Raw genomic sequence first — 19469 nt, 5'->3', positions numbered from 1 at the left:
TACTCAGCTTTTGACTAACTTCCTCCATCTGGGAACCCATCCGGACCTTGCCAGGGGGAAGGATGGCAGTTTTGATTTCAAGTGGAGTAATGGGTGCATTCAAGACCCTTCCCTCTGACTGAGTTAAGGAGGGAAGGGGAGTGTTCTCCAAGAAGCTCCATAGTTCCTCCAGTGGCTGCAACATCTTAGAGTAGTAGTTCACAAATTGCTCACATATAGCCTCTGGAGTAGTAACCATCTCACTCAATTCATTCCTGATTGCTGCTACCACTGTCTGTGGAGTCTCCATCCTTGCCAAATATACCACCTCTGAAAAGATAGACTGCTTCTGTGTTAACAATCGTTTTTGTGTGTATTCGGTTAAGTGCAAGGTGTATAACCTCTGAGCTGAGTGCTATACTGCCTCATGTTCCGTTGTAGGATCTGCAATGAAAGCCTCTTCCGCAATTGCCAGCTTCTCCTCCAGCTTTTTATGTGTGGAGAGCAGTTTAGCCCTGTGTGTTGCTATCGCTGCTATCAGTACTCCCCTCATAACTGCCTTGCATGTGTCCCATTCTATCAATGGATCGAAGGAACCTGTGTTAATTTCCCAAAATTCTGATAGCCCTTCCTTACATTTCTGCTCCACTGGAAGCACCATTAACCAATTAGGGTTCAGGCGCCAGTTAGTAAGTGGACGACCTAGTGGTTGGGTAACAGTAATCTGGAGCGGGGCATGGTTAGAGATACCTCGAGGTAAGTATTCAGCGGCTTTTACCCATGCAAGTCCTGCCTGATTGCCAGATCTATACGCGATAGTGAATGAACGGAGGATGAGTGGCACGAGAATTGTCTACTATCCGGGTATACCCTCCTCTATATCTCCGTGAGATGATGTGCCTGTGCCCGATGAAGTAATGCCAAATTGTGTCTAGGTGACGGATGTAACCGGTCTAGTTGTTTGTCCAGTATAGCATTGAAATCCACCAGCAGAAATAGTGGAGAGGGCGGGAGTAGTGCTACCCAAGCCATAATCTGGTCTAAAACCTCCCTATCAAACGGTGGGGGGACAAATATCCCTGCAACCAATATAGCACATCCTCTAATAGTGGCCTGCAGCAGTACATACTTCCCAGACGGATTGATATGCACAGAGATCAACTGAAACGGCCACGACTTCCTGACTAGCATGGACACCCCTCTGGCATAGTTACAATGGGCCGCGTGGTACACGTATCCTATCCATGTTTTTTTAAGCGCCAGTACTTTCTGACAACAGAGGTGGATTTCCTGGAAGATAAGAACATCTGGATTATACAGGGAGTGCAGAATTATTAGGCAAATGAGTATTTTGACCACATCATCCTCTTTATGCATGTTGTCTTACTCCAAGCTGTATAGGCTCGAAAGCCTACTACCAATTAAGCATATTAGGTGATGTGCATCTTTGTAATGAGAAGGGGTGTGGTCTAATGACATCAACACCCTATATCAGGTGTGCATAATTATTAGGCAACTTCCTTTCCTTTGGCAAAATGGGTCAAAAGAAGGACTTGACAGGCTCAGAAAAGTCAAAAATAGTGAGATATCTTGCAGAGGGATGCAGCACTCTTAAAATTGCAAAGCTTCTGAAGCGTGATCATCGCACAATCAAGCGTTTCATTCAAAATAGTCAACAGGGTCGCAAGAAGCGTGTGGAAAAACCAAGGCGCAAAATAACTGCCCATGAACTGAGAAAAGTCAAGCGTGCAGCTGCCAAGATGCCACTTGCCACCAGTTTGGCCATATTTCAGAGCTGCAACATCACTGGAGTACCCAGAAGCACAAGGTGTGCAATACTCAGAGACATGGTCAAGGTAAGAAAGGCTGAAAGACGACCACCACTGAACAAGACACACAAGCTGAAACGTCAAGACTGGGCCAAGAAATATCTCAAGGTTTTATGGACTGATGAAATGAGAGTGAGTCTTGATGGGCCAGATGGATAGGCCCGTGGCTGGATTGGTAAAGGGCAGAGAGCTCCAGTCCGACTCAGACCCCAGCAAGGTGGAGGTGGAGTACTGGTTTGGGCTGGTATCATCAAAGATGAGCTTGTGGGGCCTTTTCGGGTTGAGGATGGAGTCAAGCTCAACTCCCAGTCCTACTGCCAGTTTCTGGAAGACACCTTCTTCAAGCAGTGGTACAGGAAGAAGTCTGCATCCTTCAAGAAAAACATGATTTTCATGCAGGACAATGCTCCATCACACGCGTCCAAGTACTCCACAGCGTGGCTGGCAAGAAAGGGTATAAAAGAAGAAAATCTAATGACATGGCCTCCTTGTTCACCTGATCTGAACCCCATTGAGAACCTGTGGTCCATCATCAAATGTGAGATTTACAAGGAGGGAAAACAGTACACCTCTCTGAACAGTGTCTGGGAGGCTGTGGTTGCTGCTGCACGCAATGTTGATGGTGAACAGATCAAAACACTGACAGAATCCATGGATGGCAGGATTTTGAGTGTCCTTGCAAAGAAAGGTGGCTATATTGGTCACTGATTTGTTTTTGTTTTGTTTTTGAATGTCAGAAATGTATATTTGTGAATGTTGAGATGTTATATTGGTTTCACTGGTAAAAATAAATAATTGAAATGGGTATATATTTGTTTTTTGTTAAGTTGCCTAATAATTATGCACAGTAATAGTCACCTGCACACACAGATATCCCCCTAAAATAGCTAAAACTAAAAACAAACTAAAAACTACTTCCAAAAATATTCAGCTTTGATATTAATGAGTTTTTGGGGTTCATTGAGAACATGGTTGTTGTTCAATAATAAAATTAATCCTCAAAAATACAACTTGCCTAATAATTCTGCACTCCCTGTATTTATTTATATAGTTGAAGACTAGGGACCTTTTTACCTTATCGTTTAGTCCCCGGACATTCCAGGAGATCAACTTACACGTCGCTATAGGTATCTGGTAGGGGGGTGCCACCACACCCGTCAGAGTCGCTGCCCAATTCACACACACATGCACACCAAATTAGGAAATATCTGAAAACCCCTGCCCCAACCCCACCCCTCCCAAACATCCCGAACTCGTCTGAGCCTGTTTGTTCCTAACCTAGGTAGTAAGAACTTATGGAGAGGTAAGGCGTTATCTGCCTATCTAGTTGAACAAAACATAGAGGGATATCAAACATTACCCTCAAGGATAGTTAAACTAGTAACTGAACAAGGATAGAGCTCTACCCCTGTATCTAGAATGCAAAATACTGTAGTTATAGGTTATCCTACTTTCAAAAGGAGGGTGCCACAGCCACATAATGAAAAAAGAGAGCCCCAAGGGTCATTGGCAATCCCTCAGACCCAGAAAATAAAGTGAGCAACGTAAGTTTACTTGAATAGGTTGTACATACAACTGTAACTCGCCCCTCATCTTGGATGCTGTTGATCAATCCAGTCCGATGCTTCTTCTGGGTTTGGAAGAACCTGGCTCGATCACCATCTTGTATCCGCAACTTAGACGGGTACAGCATTGCATATTCAATCCCCAACTCGTGCAGGAGAGTTTGGATATTCGTATATTGCCTGCATTATTTCTGCACTTCAGTTGTGAAATCTGGATAAAGGGAGATATTTAAGTTTTCATATTGAATGTCTTTCTTCTTCCTGGCCGCCGTAAGAATGGCATTCCGGTGTCTATAATTCAGAATTTTCATGATGAAATGGCTTGGTGCGGAGCCCCGGGGGGAAAGGTCTAGTAGGGATCATATGGGCTCTCTCCTCAACGTAGCTGGGGAATAGCTCTATAGGCCCAAGCAGGGTTCTAATCAGCTTTTCCGCATTGATCTCTGGGGTGGGGCCCTCCACCCTTTCAGGCAGGCCCAGGATTCTGAAGTTATTTCTTCTACTGTGGTTTTGCGTCTTCTACTCTGGCCTGTAGGGTTTTCACCTGATGCTGCAAGGTTCTGGTAATTTCAGTAGTAGCAGATGCTGAGTCCTCCACGTCTATGTCATGGCACAGACAGTTGGTGTCAATTTGTAAATGGTCGATTTTGGCGGTAAGTGCAGCCTGGCACGCTGCTATAGCGGACATTATGTTATCAGCTTGTGGCTCAGTATCAGTGGAGGCACATTGTTCAGGTTCAAAGTCCGTCTGACTCATATTGTCAACCAGTGCTTTAGGTGACATAGGCGCAGTAGTAGATATGGTTTTGCGGTCCATAAGTATGGTTCAGCTATGTTGCAAATGTTCTTGGTAATGTCAGTACCCCATGGATGGGAAGTCTATGAGGCCTAGAGACAGCTCAAAATTGCAATATATTAACAAGCCCACAGTTAGGGTTTGATATTATGGTGCCCTCACTCAGGATTTATATTTGTGGTCCCACGTGGATGCGAGCCACATGCGAGCAAGATGGCCGCCCCCCAATCTCAAGCCACCGATCCCAAAACCTCCAACCCTCCATCCAGGGTCCCCCTAAAGTGGTGTCCCACTACAGTGTCTCTCAGGTGGGGTAGCGTAAGAAGGCAGGCAGTGATAGAATAGCCGCCCGGCCAGGAAAATGTCCCTCTGACTCACCGCTTGTAGCTGGCCAGCTAAGACCTGTCTTAGGTTGCTAGTATAGCTTATACAGACGTGGACAAAATTGTTGGTACCCTTTGGTCAATGAAAGAAAAAGTCACAATGGTCACAGAAATAACTTTAATCTGACAAAAGTAATAATAAATTAAAATTCTATAAATGTTAACCAATGAAAGTCAGACATTGTTTTTCAACCATGCTTCAACAGAATTATGTAAAAAAATAAACTCATGAAACAGGCATGGACAAAAATGATGGTACCCCTAGAAAACACAGAACATAATGTGACCAAAGGGACATGTTAATTCAAGGTGTGTCCACTAATTAGCATCACAGGTGTCTACAACCTTGTAATCAGCCATTGGGCCTATATATATGGCTCCAGGTAATCACTGTGTTGTTTGGTGATATGGTGTGTACCACACTCGACATGGACCAGAGGAAGCAAAGGAAAGAGCTGTCTCAAGAGATCAGAAAGAAAATTATAGACAAGCATGTTAAAGGTAAAGGCTATAAGACCATCTCCAAGCAACTAGATGTTCCTGTGAGTACAGTTGCACATATTATTCATAAGTTTAAGATCCATGGGACTGTAGCCAACCTCCCTGGACGTGGCCGCAGGAGGAAAATTGATGACAAATCTAAGAGACGGATAATCCGAATGGTAACAAAAGAGCCTAGAAAGACTTCTAAAGAGATTCAAGGTGAACTTCATGCTCAAGGAACATCAGTGTCAGATCGCACCATCCGTCGTTGTTTGAGCCAAAGTGGACTACATGGGAGACGACCAAGGAGGACACCATTGTTGAAAACGAATCATAAAAAAGCAAGACTGGAATATGCCAAACTACATGTTGACAAGCCACAAAGCTTCTGGGAGAATGTCCTGTGGACAGATGAGACAAAAATCGAAGTTTTTGCCAAGGCACATCAGCTGTATGTTCACAGACGAAAAAATGAAGCATATCAAGAAAAGAACACTGTCCCTACTGTGAAACATGGAGGAGGCTCTGTTATGTTCTGGGGCTGCTTTGCTGCGTCTGGCACAGGGTGTCTTGAATCTGTGCAGGGTACAATGAAATCTCAAGACTATCAAGGAATTCTAGAGAGAAATGTACTAGCCAGTGTCAGAAAGCTTGGTCTCAGTCGCAGGTCATGGGTCTTGCAACAGGACAATGACCCAAAACACACCGCTAAAAACACCCAAGAATGGCTAAGAGGAAAAAATTGGACTATTCTAAAGTGGCCTTCTATGAGCCCTGACCTCAATCCTATTGAGCATCTTTGGAAGGAGCTGAAACATGCAGTCTGGAAAAGGCACCCTTCAAACCGGACACAACTGGAGCAGTTTGCTCATGAGGAGTGGGCCAAAATACCTGCTGAGAGGTGCAGATGTCTCATTGACAGTTACAGGAAGCGTTTGATTGCAGTGATTGCCTCAAAAGGTTGCGCAACAAAATATTAAGTTAGGGGTACCATCATTTTTGTCCATGCCTGTTTCATGAGTTTATTTTTTTACATAATTCTGTTGAAGCATGGTTGAAAAACAATGTCTGACTTTCATTGGTTAACATTTATAGAATTTTAATTTATTATTACTTTTGTCAGATTAAAGTTATTTCTGTGACCATTGTGACTTTTTCTTTCATTGACCAAAGGGTACCAACAATTTTGTCCACGTCTGTATGTGCATACAGCTAGACCTGCTAATAACCTTAATACAGTTCCTATGTTTATGAATTAAAGACAAAAGAAGAGTTATTTACTTTGACATCATGTTTTGGATGTCATATAACTGTTATATTTTGTGCTCACAGAAGCAGAAAAAGATAATATGCCTTAAATATTCATTTTGTAATGTAAGGTAAGCTCAGTGACACAGCAGAAACAACAGAAAGCATAGTGTTAATGTGTTGTTGCTGGGCAGAAGTCTAGACCAATCAAAGGCAGCTTCTCACACAGCAAGAATTTTCACCAATCCCAGCCAGCCTCACACACAGCCTGTCTGGAGCTGAAGGAGACAGGAGCTGAAGAGACATTCACTCCACTGAGAGCTGAGTTTTATGGGAACAAGAGGCCAAAATAGATTTTAAAACAGTTACAGTATATAATGTTCATATTGTTAGTATTGTGTTTAGAACTGTATACTGAACTAGATATACAGTCATGGCCGTAAATGTTGGCACCCATGACATTTTGCAAGAAAATGAAGTATTTCTCAGAGAAAAGTATTGCAGTAACACATGTTTTGCTATACACATGTTTATTCCCTTTGTGTGTATTGGAACAAAACCAAAAAATGTAGGGAAAAAAGCTAATTGGACATAATGTCACACCAAACTCCAAAAATGGGCTGGACAAAATTATTGGCACCCTTTCAAAATTGTGGATAAATAAGATTGTTTCAAGCATGTGATGCTCATTTAAACTCACCTGGGGAAAGTAACAGGTGTGGGCAATATAAAAATCACACATGAAAGCAGATAAAAAGGAGAGAAGTTCACTTAGTCTTTGCATTGTGTGTCTGTGTGCGCCACACTAAGCATGGACAACCGAAAGAGGAGAAGAGAACTGTCTGAGGACTTGAGAACCAAAATTGTGGAAAAATATCAACAATCTCAAGGTTACAAGTCCATCTCCAGAGATCTAGATTTGCCTTTGTCCACAGTGCGCAACATTATCAAGAAGTTTGCAACCCATGGCACTGTAGCTAATCTCCCTGGGAGTCGACGGAAGAGAAAAATTTATGAAAGGTGTCAACGCAGGATAGTCCGGATGGTGGATAAGCAGCCCCAAACAAGTTCCAAAGATATTCAAGCTGTCCTGCAGGCTCAGGGAGCATCAGTGTCAGCGCGAACTATCCGTCGACATTTAAATGAAATGCTATGGCAGGAGACCCAGGAGGACCCCACTGCTGACACAGAGACATAAAAAAGCAAGACTACATTTTGCAAAATTGAACTTGAGTAAGCCAAAATCCTTCTGTGAAAACGTCTTGTGAACAGATGAGACCAAGATAGAGCTTTTTGGTAAAGCACATCATTCTACTGTTTACCGAAAACATAATGAGGCCTACAAAGAAAAGAACACAGTACCTACAGTGAAATATGGTGGAGGGTCATTAATGTTTTGGGGTTGTTTTGCTGCCTCTGGCACTGGGTGCCTTGAATGTGTGAAAGGCATTATGAAATCTGAGGATTGCCAACGGATTTTGGGTCGCACTGTAGAGCCCAGTGTCAAAAAGCTGGGTTTGCGTCGAAGATCTTGGGTCTTCCAGCAGGACAATGACCCCAAACATACATCAAAAAGCACCCAGAAATGGATGGCAACAAATCACTGGAGAGTTCTGAAGTGGCCAGCAATGGGTCCAGATCTAAATCCCATTGAACACCTGTGGAGAGATCTTAAAATTGCTGTTGGCTCCCAATAAGAGACCTGGAGCAGTTTTCTAACGAAGAGTGGTCCAAAATTCCGGTTGAGAGGTGTCAGAAGCTTATTGATGGTTATAGGAAGCGACTGATTTCAGTTATTTTTTCCAAAGGGTGTGCAATCAAATATTAAGTTAAGGGTGCCAATAATTTTGTCCAGCCCATTTATGGAGTTTGGTGTGACATTATGTCCAATTTGCTTTTTTTCCTCCCTTTTTTGGTTTTGTTCCAATACACACAAAGGGAATAAACATGTGTATAGCAAAACATGTGTTAGTGCAATACTTTTCCAGGGGTGCCAACATTTACAGCCATGACTGTATATGTGTTTACTTACAGTTCCACCAAATTCAATTGCAACTATACAATTGCAAATACAAATTGCAAGCATACAAACCAGATGCTCATACCAGATCATAAGCAATTGCATACTGCAAACCAAGTTGAGCAAGCAGAACTATTAGTTAGACCTCAGATATACCTCTCAGAGAGATCATAAAGTGCTTAAATAACTTAAAGTGAGAGTACAGATACTCAAGAGAGAAATATATCCACCATTTTATGTTGAATGACAAGACTGAACAGTTGAACCAGCATCTTAATCATACCGCCATTTTGTGATATCTTTTCAACACGTGTTATGTACATGGACTATCTGCTGCGGAGATGGCAGTGTTATAAGAAGAAAAGTTGAAGTTAATAAAGAATTTATTTCAAGCATTTGGTGTGCTTGTTAAACCTACTGTTTCCATAGAATAGCGCTAGAGGAATTACAGAGTAATAGATAGTCTGGTTAGTCTAAAAGTCAGAGATACCAAAATTCTTCCAATGCCACAGAGCAAAAGGCACTTTATAGTGCTGCGCCTGCCACGCTGCTCCCGACAGGGAAGATGGTCGCCCATTGAGAGGGAGAAGGGAGCGCGGCTCACCGGAGGTGAAGGTGGACGGAATGAGCGATGGCAGCTTCTCACAGGTCTGAGGTGGGGGCAGGGGTCTTTCACCTTGTAATGTGGTAATTAGTTTGGCTAGGTCCTCTCTGCAGTGCAGGATAACAGCAAGATATCAGGGGAGCTCAGACGTGCAGCATCCTCACACCATGCTTGGCAGGCCATGCCTCATTTAGTAGCTTTGGCTGCTGCATCTAGCATAAATCCATCAGATCTCCTTTTTCTGATGGCTCTCTCTGCTCTCCCCGTCCCTTCTCTCTGTCAGAGACAGCAGGAAGAGTGAGGAAGTTGTACACGACAGTGTGGAGAGGGGGTAGCTCATACAAATTGTAGATATAGAGGAAATCACACGGAAGACAGTTAGCAGGGTGATGACAGCAGCATCCTGGACACACAGACCTCCCATCCAGCACGTATTACTGGAAGGGACCTGTCCACATGACAGAAGTTTGGATATCAGAGGTCTTAAAATGATTGAAGATTTTAGGCTGAAACTTTACGAAACATTTTATACTCAAGGTAACCACTAACAGATGTATGAATAATTTCTTCTAGTCAAAGGTCCCCACAGTCTTTAGATTATTTCCTGTACATTTACAGTAGGTGATGTGACTTTTCAGTAGTAACAAATAGAGGGTCAATGTATATTAACTGCAAGACGGATGCCGATTACGGATCTGCACCTGCTTTCTGTGATCCCAGTGTTATTACTGACCACTGGGCAGGGAAGTAATGATGGAGTGACAATACTAAGCAGCTGTAAACGGTGCAGTTATCATTCCTCCAGCTTCCACTCAATCTTCCCCCGCCGGCCTCCCTTGCATCTGAATAAGAAGCAGCCAGAATTCTTATCTTCTATCTGAAGATTAACGACATAGCCAAAATGCTGTTTATTTCTTCCAGTATGGGGTAAAGCAAACGCAACGATCAGATTCTCTGTGCTTAGCTGGCGTATTGTGGAGGAATATACATGAATTATATGTGTCCTTCCAAAATACAGCGGCGTACCACAGATGGTTTCCTGAGTAGAATAATTTGTTTATGGTGCATAAATTATTTGGAGACTTTTATAGACTTTCTATCACTCATTTGTTTTGCATCTATAATATACTTTTTTTTCATCTTTATAAAATGTGTTATTGCAGATTCATACAACCTTTAGATGGCAGATGGTATAATTACAGGTAATGCTGCATTTACACTGAGCTGTAGCTCTATTTTTCATGAAAAGGAGAAGGGAAGCCCTCCTTATAGGGGTTGTCTCACAATGATGACCCCATGTGCGAATTATATCAGCCCCGCAATGCACTGATCAGTTTAGGAAAATCTTCAGTGACGTTGTAACCATCTATAGATCTCCCCTATAGTCTGTAGTGTTCAAACTAGAACTGACTGGGCCCCACAGGAAATTTTTAAATGGGGTCCACCCCCCAGCAACCCCCTACTCCCGTGCAACCCTCACTACTGCGGCTAGTCCAGAATGCTCTCTCAGACCAGGCCGGCAGCCGCTCCATCCTTTTCCTACACATATATACTGTATGACATGTCACTGGCATAGCTGCCAACTGTCCTGAATTTGCCGGGACTGTCCCTGATTTTTAGAGACAGTCCTGGCATATTTTGCGCTGTCCCAAGCCAAGAAACGGGGCGGGGCTGATGCAAACCCCACCCACAAATTGTTGTTTCTGGCCAGGTCTGGGGCGTTACTTTGAGGGGGCCCTGACAATAAAATCTTTCAGTCCTCCTCCTTGGCGTGCCCCTTCTGGGTTCGGGCCCCGTAGCAGCTGCTTCTCCTGCTTCCACTATAGTATGACATGGATACCATCTATGTACGTAAATGCTGTCTTATACAGTGAGGGAGCCAACTTTGTGACGTCAGCCTTTGTGATAGCACAACTCAATCTGGTGAGGAGATACAGGTATCTCTTGTATTTTCTCCTATTATAAGGTTTTTTACACTATAAGGGTCAAGCGACAGCTGTCGTGGCCAGGATCGCATATTTCTGATCCCATAGAAAGGAATGGAATTTCAGCATGAGTTGCAAAAAATCCAACTTGGATTCCAAATAGAACTTGCTCTGCAATCTCATCCATTTCTATGAGATCACCACTACCCTGCCATTCTGCGACCAGTGTTGTCATGTCGCCGTACCCGAAAGTGTCTCTGGTGCTTTGTTCTTCGGCACTGAAAGTGAAGTCTGCTGACATCATTGTGGGGAGTTTCGGTGACATGGCCTGGTGGGACGTGTGGAGGGCACCACTGGATGTGATGATGTCACTAAGGTGATGAAGTCACAGGGGTTACCGTTTCTCTGACACTGCCTGACATTCGCCCTTTACGTTGCCGGAGAAGGCGGGGCTGTCACAGAAGGAGCGTGCATGACTGCAACATCCCAAGGGGGGTTTGCCCCATAAATTGCTCCTGTAAGCAGGGGTGTCCGAGGGATAATGTCTTTTTATAGTTTAGATACGGATATCACAGTCGCAGAGATCAAAAAGGATCGTTTCTGCCTCCTGTGGTTTCGGCAATACGCCAATACCTGACAAAGATTAGGCTACTTTCATACTGCCGTTTTGGCTTTCCGTTTGCGAGATCCGTTCAGGGCTCTCACAAGCGGTCCAAAACGGATCAGTTTTGTCTTAATGCGTTCTGAATGGAAAAGGGTCCGCTCAGAATGCATTAGTTTGCCTCCGTTCCGTCTCCATTCCGGTTTGGTGTCCGTCTGACGAAACTGAGCCAAACGGATCCGTTCTGACAGACAATGTAAGTCAATGGGGACGGATCCATTTTCTATGGCACAATAGAAAACGGATCCGTCCGTCCTCCATTGACTTTCAATGGTGTTCAAGACGGATCCGTTTTGGCTATGTTAAAGATAATACAAACGGATCTGTTCTGAACGGATGCAGACGGTTGTATTATCTGAACGGATCCGTCTGTGCAGATCCATGACGGATCCGCACCAAATAACAATAATACACAGAAAGTTTTCCGCCTTGTGTCTCCACTTGTACTCAGGTTGTCATTGTCAAACATGAAAGAATCTGTCATTAATGTGCTTGGGTGTAAAATTAGTGTAGTGTAAAATTGAATATGATTGAGCACAATGATTTCTGCATTCGAAACACTCGCATAGTTTTGATTATATTTTCTTTGTAGCTGGAACGTTCCTTCTCCTATGTGCACAGAGAGAACAATGACAGCCCAGTACATCCATCCTGCACGCGTGATGGAAGCAGGAGCTCTACAATATATACAGTATATATCTGTCACCACATACCAGTAGGTAAAATGGTCGACCGCTGTAGATCCGCACTTGTCAGCAGAGTCTCATGATATCTGTGGCATGCCCATATGTGCTGGAGAATCTGGAGAAAAAAGACTTTTTGTGGTATGCACCACCCCTGTACAGCGCGTGCGCCAAATGCACTCCCGTGAGACTTTAGGGCCAGGTGTGAATATGTTTTTATTGCCTGGCCTGTCCGTCAAATGGTGGGGGAGTGACAAAGCAGACAGAGAGCGGGGCGTCTGGGTGTAATGGCACTGACCTCGTTGCTCCTAGGCGGTAATTTGCATACCAGAAAAATTCTTTTTTTTTCCGGATTTCCCGCACAAACTGAGATGCTGCAGATACAATGAGACTCTGCTGACAATTGCGGATCTACAGTGGCCGACCGTTTTACCTACTGGTATGTGGTGACAGATATATATATATATTGTATGAGCTTCTGCTTCCATCACGCGTGCAGGATGGATGTACTGGGCTGTCATTGTTCTCTCTGTGCACATAGGAGAAGGAACATTCCAGGTATCTGTATCTGATGACAGATGGCTTTTAAAGGGGTTGTCTTACTTCTGCAAATGGTATTCATCATGTAGATAAAGTTTACACAAGGCACTTACTAATGTATTGTGATTGTCCATATTGCTTCCTTTGCTGGCTTGATTCATTTTTCCATCAGATTATACACTGCTCTTATCCAGGGGGTTATGACCACCCTGTAATCCAGCAGCGGTGGCCGTGCTTGCACACTATAGAGAAAAAAGCTGGCCTATGCACACTCCTGCAGTCCCAACCACCGGAGAGGCTAACACTTTTTTCTACAGTGTGCATTTCGACCACCACTGCTGGATTGCAGGGTGGTCGTAACCCCAGGATACGAGCAGTGTATAATCTGATGGAAAAATGAAACAAGCCAGCAAAGGAAGCAATATGGACAATCACAATACATTAGTAAGGGCCTTGTATTATTTTTGTCTACTTGATAAAGGTAATTTGCTGACGTGAGACAACCCCTTTAAGGAAAGAAGAACAATAGCATCAAAACCTGTGATTGAGCTGTATAAAGCCTCATGCAGACGTCCGTGGAACATGGTCCGTGAGATACTGGACTGGCATTGCAGGAGCGTACTGCGTCATAGCAACAAATGACCCAGGCGCTCCTGCAATGCCAGTACGGTATCTCACGGACCGCGTTCCACGGACGTCTGCATGAGACTTAAGAGACAATGACAGTCAACACCCAAAAGGATATCTCCCATTGGTTCACCCCATGAGAAGATAGTTAAAATTATTTTGAAGAACATGAGGATCCATGCCTAGTGCTCTGGATTAAGCCAACTGTGTAGACTTCGGTAAGCCCTGGGATGCCTGAACCCTGGATAATTTTGTTTTTGTCCTTCATCATAAGCCATGCCATTCTAAGCATCAATCCTCTTGTCACTGTCATAATTAGAGAGCCTGCTGCTAGGTTTTGCCTCACATCCGATAGAATTGACAAAATGCTGCCTGAGGAGCTCCTTGGCACCTGCAACTCTTCAAATGTTTTGTATGAGGAGTCATCAAAAGGCACAAAAGCAACCTATGCAGGGAATTCATTACATACAAAACCTTCTCCCTGCCAAAACAGCAGCAGCTTGAGGGAATCCTCAAAACCGTGGCCACTTCTATGAGGATTCACCATTTTTCAGACAAAGCCTCCTCTGAAGATGCGTTGTTTGAAACCCTCACTGAGCATTGGTGCACTTGCTGAGCTAAGACTGTCACATCTGCTGGAAGAATTGCTTCAAAGATATTCTAATAAACATGATCTGAAGAAGCTGCCTCGTATAATTATTCAACATGGCAGCCTTGGAGATTACTAGCAAATTACTGTGCTATGTTGTCTTTATTAAGATATATCCCCTCTTTTATTATAGTCGTGCAGTGTGACTTAGTCATAACCTATTAGTGGTCTAAGTGTAATTCACAACTTAAAGGGGTTGTGTCACAAAATATATTCTACAATTTTCAAACCAGCACCTGAATCTGAATATTTTTGTAATTGCATGTAATTAAAAATGTAGTATAGCTGCTGAGTTATTCAATAAAAAGGTATCTGTATAGCGCCACCTGCTGTTTGCTCTTTTCCTTATTTTTTGATCCTCTCACTAAGCTGGTCGACCATGCTTAGTTTAAATCTTCACCAGCCGAATGTTCTGTCAGAAGCTGTGTCAGTTACAGGGAGAGAGATGCAGCAGAAAGGACACACCCCTGAGCTGTCAGGCTGAAGATAATCTAGCAGAGCAACTGGAGCAATGAATGTGGAGATCTCTGGATCCATGTGAGGTACAGGGCTGGTTCTAGCTTTGTTAGAAAGTAACATTGTGTACTATATGATGTCTGATTTTCATTTTTTTACATCAATCATGGGACAACCCCTTTCACATATTTTATTGTTTTCACGCTATATTACCACTGGTCATATAATTGATTGTAGGTTTATCATTTGGAGGCTAAATAAGTGACGCATCTACTACATTAGGACACAGAGTAGGGGCACGGTAAGAAAAAGGGCCATCTAGCCAATAACCAACGACTTTACATTTCATAGCACAACAAAATTAACTTACAGGGTGAACATACAGTAAGAATATAACACTGGAAGACATAATCAACAGACACATATGAGGCAGTATAATTAACCACAGGGTTGCCAAATGTCCTGAAATTCCTATACAGTCTGTAAACATATTGGGCATTTTTCCCATTATCCTTGGGATATGCTGGTGGAACTTGAGCAGGTTTTTGTGATTGTAACTATCATCATTTTACAGTTCAGAGGGCATCTCAATATACTGAGTTATACACATATATACTATATGGATAAAAGTATTCAGATAGACAATGTAATCATTGAATTCAGGTGTTTCTGTCCCATTGCCGCAGGTGTATAAAATCCAGCGAAGCAGTCTAGCAAATGTGTGAATTCCGGGGTGATCTTGTAAAAGGATCCCACCTCTGCAACAAGTCAGTTCTCGAAATGTCTTCCCTCCTTGATATTCCACAATCAACAGTGGAAGTGTTCAGGAACTACAGGAACTCAGCCACGAAGTGGCAGACAACGTAAAGTTACAGAGAAGGGTGGCCGAGTGCTGAGGGAAATAGTGTATAAAAGTGGCCAACGCTCTGCTGACTGGAGCAGTGGAAACGTGTTCTGTGAAACGACAAATCACACTTCTCTATCTGGCAGTCTGATGGATAAGTCTGTATTTGGCAAATGCCAGGAGAACGTTACCTGTCTGACTGCATTGTGCCAACTGTAAAGTTTGGTGGAGGAGGGATAATGCTAGGAGGCAGTTTGTCAGGGGTTGGCGTCGGCCCCTTAGTTCCAGTAAAGGGAAATGTTAACGCTTCAGCATACCAAGACATTTTGGACAATTATATGCTTCCAACTTTGTGGAAACAGTTTGGGGTAGACCCTTTTCTGGTCCAGCATGACTGTGCCCCAGAGCACAAAGAAAGGTCCATAAAGGCATGGTTGGATTTGGTGTGGAAAAACTTGACTGGCCATACAGAGCCCTGACCTCAACCCCACCGAACTAGAACGGAGATTGCAAGCCAGGCCTTCTCATCCAACATCATCGTTTGACCTCACAATGCTCCCCTGTTAATTAATGGGCAAAATCCCCACAGACACGCTTTAAGATCCTGTAGAATGTCTTCCCAGAAGAGAGGAAGCTGTTTTAGCTGCAAAGGGGAGACCAACTCCACTTTAACGCCTATGGATTTAGAATATGATGTCATAGTAGTGTAATGTGTAGGTGTCCCAGTACTTATGTCCATATAGTGTAGAACTTAAAATCTTTGACATTCATTAAGGATTTTGTCCGTAAAAAAGATTTTTGGCTGTCCGTGATTTTGGGATTTGTCCAGAGAAAACAAAAACTCGGGTTAGCTGAACACTGATTAGCCCAACAATATCAACACTCACTACAGACCCTAAAGTGGGAAACCCCTGTGCCAAGTTGCAAGTTCTAGAAGAGATCACAGCACACCAACCGCAATACTGGAAAATTGTTGATTTTTTGGCTTCAAAAAGACACATATGGGAGCTGAAATGTTGCATGTTTATGAACATGAGAATAAATCAACGATTTTTCAGAGTCCTGTGATCTCTCCTTTGACCTGTGGATCGGGGTCTGAATTGCAGGGACCATTTTTGCACTTTGTCAGCTCCAATGCTGCTACTTACTACTGCTATATATACAGGTCCTTCTAAAAAAAATTGCATATTGTGATAAAGTTCATTATTTTCTGTAATGTACTGATAAACATTAGACTTTCATATATTTTAGATTCATTACACACAACTGAAGTAGTTCAAGCCTTTTATTGTTTTAATATTGATGATTTTGGCATACAGCTCATGAAAACCCAAAATTCCTATCTAAAAAAATTAGCATATTTCATCCGACCAATAAAAGAAAAGTGTTTTTAATACAAAAAAAGTCAACCTTCAAATAATTATGTTCAGTTCTGCACTCAATACTTGGTCGGGAATCCTTTTGCAGAAATGACTGCTTCAATGCGGCGTGGCATGGAGGCAATCAGCCTGTGGCACTGCTGAGGTGTTATGGAGGCCCAGGATGCTTCGATAGCGGCCTTAAGCTCATCCAGAGTGTTGGGTCTTGCGTCTCTCAACTTTCTCTTCCCAATATCCCACAGATTCTCTATGGGGTTCAGGTCAGGAGAGTTGGCAGGCCAATTGAGCACAGTAATACCATGGTCAGTAAACCATTTACCAGTGGTTTTGGCACTGTGAGCAGGTGCCAGGTCGTGCTGAAAAATGAAATCTTCATCTCCATAAAGCTTTTCAGCATATGGAAGCATGAAGTGCTCCAAAATCTCCTGATAGCTAGCTGCATTGACCCTGCCCTTGATAAAACACAGTGGACCAACACCAGCAGCTGACATGGCACCCCAGACCATCACTGACTGTGGGTACTTGACACTGGACTTCAGGCATTTTGGCATTTCCCTCTCCCCAGTCTTCCTCCAGACTCTGGCACCTTGATTTCCGAATGACATGCGAAATTTGCTTTCATCTGAAAAAAAGTACTTTGGACCACTGAGCAACAGTCCAGTGCTGCTTCTCTGTAGCCCAGGTCAGGCGCTTCTGCCGCTGTTTCTGGTTCAAAAGTGGCTTGACCTGGGGAATGCGGCACCTGTAGCCCATTTCCTGCACACGCCTGTACACGATGGCTCTGGATGTTTCTACTCCAGACTCAGTCCACTGCTTTCGCAGGTCCCCCAAGGTCTGGAATCGGTCCTTCTCCACAATCTTCCTCAGGGCCCGGTCACCTCTTCTCGTTGTGCAGCGTTTTCTGCCACACTTTTTCCTTCCCACAGACTTCCCACTGAGGTGCCTTGATACAGCACTCTGGAAACAGCCTATTCGTTCAGAAATTTCTTTCTGTGTCTTACCCTCTTGCTTGAGGGTGTCAATGATGGCCTTCTGGACAGCAGTCAGGTCGGCAGTCTTACCCATGATTGCGGTTTTGAGTAATGAACCAGGCTGGGAGTTTTTAAAAGCCTCAGGAATCTTTTGCAGGTGTTTAGAGTTAATTAGTTGATTCAGATGATTAGGTTAATAGCTCGTTTAGAGAACCTTTTCATGATATGCTAATTTTTTTAGATAGGAATTTTGGGTTTTCATGAGCTGTATGCCAAAATCATCAATATTAAAACAATAAAAGGCTTGAACTACTTCAGTTGTGTGTAATGAATCTAAAATATATGAAAGTCTAATGTTTATCAGTACATTACAGAAAATAATGAACTTTATCACAATATGCTAATTTTTTTAGAAAGACCTGTATAGAGCCTATTCTAGGATATAAAGCCAGACACAACATTGTCCATTATGACAGCATTCTGTGGTGTCACAAGCGTTAAAGAGAACATATAGCAGCTGCCCGGCAGCTGAGGGTCCCAGCATTTAATTTAACCACCTAAGGCCCCTTTCACACGAGCGAGTATTCCTCGCGATTGCAATGCGTGATGCGAAAGCATTGCACCTGCACTGAATCCGGACCCATTCATTTCAATGGGGCTGTGTACATGAGCGTTGGTTTTCACGCATCACTTGTGCATTGCGTGAAAATCGCACCATGTTCTATATTCTGCAATTCTCACACAACGCTGGCTCCATAGAAGTGAATGGGGCTGCATCAAAATTGCATGGTAAAAGATCATGTGATGGATCATGTGATGACCGGAGTGACGTCACCACAGGTCCTTTTCCTGCACACAGCACAGAAGACAGACAGAAGAGATGCCGGGCTGCGTGAGCAAGTGGATTAAGGTGAGTTAAATTATTATTATTATTTTTTAACCCCTTCAGCGCTATTGTACTATGCATTCTGTATTCAGAATGCTATTATTTTACCTTATAACCATGTTATAAGGGAAAATAATATAATCTACAGAACCCCGATCACAAGCCCGAACTTCTGTGAAGAAGTTCAGGTTTGGGTACCAAACATGCCGATTTTTCTCACGCACGTGCAAAACACCTTTTCCCGCAACGCCCGTCTGAAAGAGGCCTTACAGTGATATCTTCCCCTGTACTGAACACATTGCTGTCATTCTGGTATTGTCTGAAAGCTTGGAATGTCAGCTTTCAAACAATACAAACAATATAGAGATTTATGCTAGAGAGATCAGCAGTTAAAGCAACTGCACCCCCCCTGTCAGTCTGGAGGAGAATGAGGGAGCAGCTGCAGAGCTGACAGGCTGCAGGTGGAGAGAAGAAATAGTAAAAATATATAGAAATGTGACATTATTATCAGTGTACTGACCCACATAATAAAATTATGTTATTTTTACCTCACAGTGAACACCGTAAATAAATTCAACAAAACAAAGTTCCACAAAAACTTCTTGTGATGCCACTACCCGCCACCTTTCACAGTGTTACCTCTGGATTACCACCTGTTCTTTGGCTCAGCCACGCACATCAGGACTTTGTTAGTGCACTTCTCAGTCAAGCTCATATTAACCAACTTTTCATATTAGTGATCTGGGATCTGAATTCAAGTTGTCGGTACTGCTTCTGATAATACAAAGCAGGCATGCTCAACCTGCGGCCCTCCAGCTGTTGCAAAACTACAACTCCCAGCATGCCTGAACAGCCTACAGCTATTAGCTTACAGCATGGCATTGTGGGAGTTGTAGTTTTACAATAGCTGGAGGCCCGCAGGTTGAGCATGCCTGATACAA

The 19469-nt window shown here is 43.3% G+C and overlaps 1 protein-coding gene and 1 long non-coding RNA gene across 2 annotated transcripts in view; one reads left to right on the top strand and one right to left on the bottom strand.

Moving 5' to 3' along the window:
• LOC122930378 (transmembrane protein 211-like) overlaps positions 1–19469 on the bottom strand; it is a 251837-nt gene that overhangs the window by 89683 nt on the left and 142685 nt on the right. The gene's annotated exons all lie outside the window — the stretch shown is intronic.
• Positions 12553–19469, top strand: part of LOC122930379 — a 33353-nt gene continuing 26436 nt past the window's right edge. The window contains exon 1 of the long non-coding RNA XR_006388125.1: positions 12553–12615. This is a non-coding gene — a long non-coding RNA (uncharacterized LOC122930379). The remainder of the gene's footprint in view (positions 12616–19469) is intronic.

The sequence above is a fragment of the Bufo gargarizans genome, chromosome 3 (genome assembly GCF_014858855.1).
Source record: "Bufo gargarizans isolate SCDJY-AF-19 chromosome 3, ASM1485885v1, whole genome shotgun sequence".
NCBI classification, from domain to species: Eukaryota; Metazoa; Chordata; class Amphibia; order Anura; family Bufonidae; genus Bufo; species Bufo gargarizans.
Note: the sequence above shows the minus strand (reverse complement) of the source record. Positions and strands in the feature narration are given on the sequence as shown.